We start from the raw sequence: 6,113 nt of genomic DNA on the forward strand, positions 1-6,113 counted from the left end.
TTTATGTATATACACATACAAAGACCCTATTTATTTATTTATCTAAATATTTATTTATTTATTTGTGTTGGTGGGTCTATTTATGGGGGGGAGGGATGGAGGGGAGGGACCTTGACCTTGCAAACCAATCCCTGTCACCCACATACCTTTGTTCTTTGGGAGGGGGGAGGGGGGAGGAGGGAGGGAGAGAGAAACCATTTATTTTGTTAGTTTTGATTTTTTTAAACAAAGAGATAGATCAGACACCAGAGCCCCTGGCCTCCACCCTTCACCCCTCTACCTCTCACCCTCCACCCCTGGGGGTCTGCAGGGACGGGGGAAACACACCAGCTTCTAGGGGTTTATTTTTTTAAGCCGTCCTCCCAAGGAATGGAGAATTCTGGACAAGTGCCCTGGCTCCAGCCTTCTTTGGGGCTGTGCTGTCCTCTGGTGGCTACCAATGGGGACTGCAGCCTGCAGTGCCAGGGGTTGACGTGGGCGTCTTCTTTCCCCCTCCTTCCCTCCCCCTCCCAATTTCTTCTCTTTTCCACATCCACAGTGAGCAACTGGACACCCCACCCCTCATGCAGGGTCACAGCCATGGCCTTGGGGGGAGCCACCCTTTCACTGGCCCCAGGGGAGGGTGGGCATGGGATGACATATCCCCAGTCCTCAGCACTCTCTTACCTTGGGTAGAGTACCCCCTTCCCAGTGCCTCCCTCCCTCCCACCCACTCCACCTCCCTGTCCCGTACCTTTTCCTGACCCAGACTCGAAATAAAAAAATAACTTTGTGATAAGAAATGCTTGAGTGCATGCCTGTCTGCCATGGTGGTGGTGGTAATTGGGGGTGAGAGGGAAGAGAATGGAGGGAGGACTGGGAACCCCATAGGGGGGAATTCAGCAGAAAGATGTGCACCCAGAGGCAAAGCCTGAGGGGGTTGAGTTGAGAGCAGAATGGGGCCTACTGAAAGACCGGCTCTGTGGCCAGCTGCAGTAGGTAATAGATGATACCTAATCCTCGATATCATGTTCAGCTGGGTTCTATTGGCCCATCAGAGCTGTTACCTAGACATTGCCCACAGCCTGTCCACTGGACCTTCCGGGAGACCAGTGTCTCTACAGGGATGGAAGGAAGAAAAAGCCCTGCCCTGTTCTGATGCTGTGGCTAGCCTCTGCTCCATCAACTGGCTAATGTACCCAGCTGGAGCCTAAGTCCAAAGAGGGCCCAAGTCTAGAGAACTCTGCTTTGTAGGGACTTGGTCCATAAGGCCTGGGCATCCTGCACCTCCTTATGACCGATGGCCCCTGTTGCAAGATGACCGGTTGAGATTTGGCCTCAGCCTGGAACCAGCTTTGGTGGGGGCAGGGGTTCTGTCTGGGCTCAGGATAAGGGCTTGGTCTTCATGGAGCTGGAGTCAGCATTGCATCTCCACCCTAGTTCGGTTTTAGAAGCTGATAAATCGGGCAGGCTTTGGTCTCAATCTGTGGCCTGGGGTCAGGGAGGAGAGCGGCAGAGCAATGTGGCCCCGTGGTTCATGTTAGATCTGGAGTCGTGGGCAGCTTACTAAATATGGGCAAATCAACAACCCCTCCCCAAGCCTCAATTTTCTTAACTGTGAAATGGGAAATACTTGTAGCACCTCCCTCGAAGAGTTGTAGTGAGGAATAGGTGAATTAATTAAAGCTTAAGGCTTTAATAGCTTAAAACGGCACTGAGACTTTTGGGATCCCCTGTATATGTAAAGTGCTTTGTAACCTTTAAAAGCACCATGTAAATGCCAGTTTAATTATTGATGCTTTTAATAATGATGATAGCTAGCATTTATATAGCACTTTTAAGGTTTGCAAAAACACTTTACAAATCCTCTCACAGCAGGTGCTATTATTATCCCCATTTTACAGATGAGGAAACTGAGGCAGACAGAAGCTAAGTGACTTGTCACATAGCTAGTAAGTGTCGGGAGTAGAATTTGAACGTGAGTCCTCCTGATTATCCAGTTGTTATCATCAGAGCTAAGGCTCAGTGTCTTATCACAGGTGTGGCCAGTTTTAGGGTATCAGTTCATGTTCAGGGTTTGTTGAGTCATTTTCAGTTATGTCAGACCCTTGGTGACCCCATTTAGGATTTTCTTGGCAGAGATGCTAGAGTGGTTTGCCATTGCCTTCTCCAGCTCATTTTACAGATAAGGAAACAGGCAAACAGGGCTCAGTGACTTGCCCAGAATCACACAGCTAGCAAATGTCTGAGGCCAGATTTGAACACAGGTCTCCCTGCTGCCAGGCTCAGCATCCATTAAGCCGCCTAGCTTCCTTGAGTGTGGCAAGCCCTGGAGTGAGCCTACAGCCAGGGCTAAAGGTCAGTTTGTGGCCTGTGTTGATATGAGGGGTCAGTCAGAGGCAGGGTTTAACCTCAGGCTGTGTCCTGCATTTAGTGGAGAGTCTATGGATAGTTTGAATAAATAGGTCAGTCTGTGACCCAGGGATGGAAGTTTGGTGGCCCCTGGGGGGAGTTTCTGATCAGTCCCTCAATGTAGGTGGCCAGTTCATAGACATTTTTTTTGTGAGGCAATTGGGGTTAAGTGACTTGCCCAGGGTCACACAGCTAGTAAGTGTCAAGTGTTTGGTCTGAAGTCAGATTTGAACTCAGGTCCTCCTGACTCCAGTGCTGGTGCTCTATCCACTGCGCCACTTAGTTGCCCCTGTCGACAATTTTAAGGAGCTGATATTGCCAGGGTGAGTCTAGGGGAGGGTATGGCAGGCTGGAAATAGCATTGGACTTGGCGTCCAGAGAGATCTAAGCTCAAATCTTACCTCTGAAGCTTACAAGGAAGGAAACACCTACTACGTGCCAGGCATTGTGCTAAGTGCTTTACAATTATTATCTCATTTGACTCTCACAACAACCCTGGGAGAGGTAGGGACTATTATTATCCCCATTTTGTAGATGAGGAGACTGGCACAAGCAGAGGATAAGTGACTTTCCCAGAGTCACACAGCTAGGAAGTGTCTAAGCGGGATTTGAATTCAGGTCTTCCTGACTCCAGACTAGCTGAATGATTTTGGACAAGTCACTTAAATACTCTGAGCCTCAGTTTCTACATCTATAAAATGGGGATAATAATACCCAAGACAGTGTATCATGGATGCAGGGCTGGATTTGGAGTCAGGAAGACCTGGGTTCAGGTCCTACCACTGATTCTTATCACCTGTGTGACCCTAGATAAATCACCTCCCTTCTCAGAGCCCCAGGCAATTCCCAAGATGATTTCTAAGATCCCTCAAATCCTACCACCCGATTAAGTGCAAAAGACTCAAACAATGTGGATTCAGATCTTTGCCCTTTCTTATCTGCAGGACCCTGGGCAAGTCACTGTCAGGACTTCAATTTCCTCATCTGAAATGATCCCTTCTAGCTCCTGTGAGCCTATGGCCCCGTGTTACGGACAAATGGTGATCTGCACCACTGGAGAGAGTGCCCACGCTGGAAGAACCTTGCATCAATAAACTCAAGGGTCCATTGAGAGCAATTCCTGTAGTGCCCACCTTGCTGGGCCATCATGAAGCTCAGATGAAGGAGATCATGTAACGAAAGTGTCACAACCTTTAAGCACTGTAGAAATTTTAGTTGTTAACCCCATTGAGGGGGGCAGCTAGGTGGTACAGTGAATAGAGCACCAGCCCTGGAGTCAGGAGGACCTGAGTTCAAATCCGCCCTCAGACACATAACATTTAGTGGCTGTGTGACCTTGGGCGAGTCACAAAGATAAGAAAACCCCATCATTATGATTAGCTAAGTCTTTGGTCGATTTTTAGATTCAGCAGGGGGCCGATAATGAAGGTGTGGTCTGATTCAGAGTTTGGAGCTCAGCCTGTGAAGGGATCAGGCGATTGGTGAGGGCTGGTTTGAAAGAGGCCATTTTTGACCATCATTAGGGATTCAGTCCAGGGCTGGGGTTAGGGTTTAGTTTTTAACCACTTGGTGGGGTGGGGTATGAATCTCTCTAGATTAAGGGTCCCTCTAGTGGCTGGGGACTTAGTCTGCTGCCGAACTTTGGCGCTTCTGCTGCCCAGATTGCCCGTCTGGGGTCAGGTGTGTGGGCTGGGGTTTTTTTGGGGGGGGTGTCAGTGACCAGGGTAATGACTCTGTGTGGTCAGGTGAGGGCTCCAGTGTGTGGCTGAGGTGAGAGGTGAATCTCTGGCCAATTTTAGGGGAAGGCATAAACTCAGCCCTGGGCCAGGCTTCATTGTCGGGTTTTGGCTCTGCCAGGACTCAGACTCTAACAGAGATTAGGACCATTCGGGGGCCTGGGATTGGCGTTAGTCCATTAGTCTGTAGCTTCAGAATCACAGAATCTGCAAGGTGGAAGGGACCTCAGCAACCATCTAGGGTAACTCACACATGAAAAGAATTCCCAGTATACGTGACAAGTGTTCAGTCCAGCCCCCCCTGCCTGGACACCTCCCAGGCAGCCCATCCCACCTTGGACACTTTCAGGGACAGGCAGCCTCCTGCCTCTCCAGGCAGCCCATCCCACCTTGGACACCTCCAGGGACAGGCAGCCTCCTGCCTCTCCAGGGAGCCCATCCCACCTTGGACAAAAAAAAGCTTTTCTGAACATCAAACCTACATGTGGCTCTTTGCATTGGTCAGGCTTGGGGCTCGAATTGCCCCCCTCCAATGACCTCCAAGTTGTGAGAGGAAAGATGATGGCAGTTTGGTTTCATGGATCATTCTAGATTTAGAGCCATGGGAGACCCAGGGTCAAATCCTACTTCTGATACTCACCCACTGCTCTTGGGTCTGTTTTTGGGGCCAGGCAGAACAAGCCTGATCCCTCTTCTACATGGCAGCCCATGTAGAATATGATATTGCTTGAAGATGGCTAGTATAGTCCCCAAATCTTCTCTCCTCTAGGCTAAGCATGCCTAATTTCTCCTAGGTGGAGCCATAGTGGATAGAGCTTTTGGAGTCATGAAGAGCTGAGTTCAAATTAGCCTCAGACGCTTCCTAGCTGTGTGACTTTGGGCAAGTCACTTAACCCTGTTTGCCTCAGTTTCCTCAACTGTAAAATCGGGATAATAATAACCCCTACCTCCCAGGGTTGTTGTGAGGATCAGATGGAGTAATATCTGTAAGTGTTTAGCACAGTGCCTGCCACATAGTAAGAGCTACATACATGTTAGTTATTATCATTCAACCAAGCCTCATCTGACATGGGCTCAAGGCCCTTTTCTATCCTGACTGCCTTCCTCTGGATACTCTGAAGCTCATCTTTATCTCTTTTAAACTGGTTCCTAGAACTGAATGCAATACTTCAGAAGTCCAACCAGGGCGGAGGACAGTGGGACTATTTTAGGGAATCAATATCTAAGTGGGGTTTGGGATCCATCCATGTCTTGGATAGGACTCAGTCTAAGCCCAGTATTGGGGCAGGTTCTGGCTGTGGCCAGCCTCAGAGATCAGTGCATAGACAGTTTAGTTGGCCATGGATGGATGGATAGTGTCAGACTATGGCTAGAGTTAGGGCTTAATCTCGTGGACACCTTTAGGAGGTGAGTCTGTTGCTAAAATTCGGGCAAGTCCAGGGATGAACCAATGTTCATGGCCAGGTTTCAGTTCTGTGGCTCTTTTTTTTTAAGTAACCAAAATATGTCAGCCCATATCAGGGGTCAGGGGTCAGTCTATATAGAGCAGGCTGGGGAAAGGCTATAGTTAGATTGAGGTCTCAGTCCCAGTGAGGGGAAGGACCAATTGAAAGGATTCAAGCTAGGACCATGCTTCAAGGTCAGTAGCCTGATCCAAGGTAATCGAGCTGTGGCCAGGGTCAAGATTGAATGGGTACCCGCTTTTGTGGTTGGGGTTAAGGGTCAGTCTGGATTTCTGTTGAGGGCATGAACCAGGCTTCTAGTCACCCAGGTTCCTAACCTCACATTGTCATCTGTGATTCTTCCTTCTCTCTCACATCTCATATCTTGTCAGTTACCAAGTTGTGTTCATTTGACCACCACATTTCTCAGATTTATCCCTTGTGTTCCCCAAATATGACCACCATCCTCATTTGAGCTCTCATCATCTCTTGCCTGGACAGTGGCAATAGCCTCTTAATTGACCCAAAGATATAAAGGATGGCT

The sequence above is a fragment of the Vombatus ursinus genome, unplaced genomic scaffold (assembly GCF_900497805.2).
Source record: "Vombatus ursinus unplaced genomic scaffold, bare-nosed wombat genome assembly UNPS02014860.1, whole genome shotgun sequence".
NCBI classification, from domain to species: Eukaryota; Metazoa; Chordata; class Mammalia; order Diprotodontia; family Vombatidae; genus Vombatus; species Vombatus ursinus.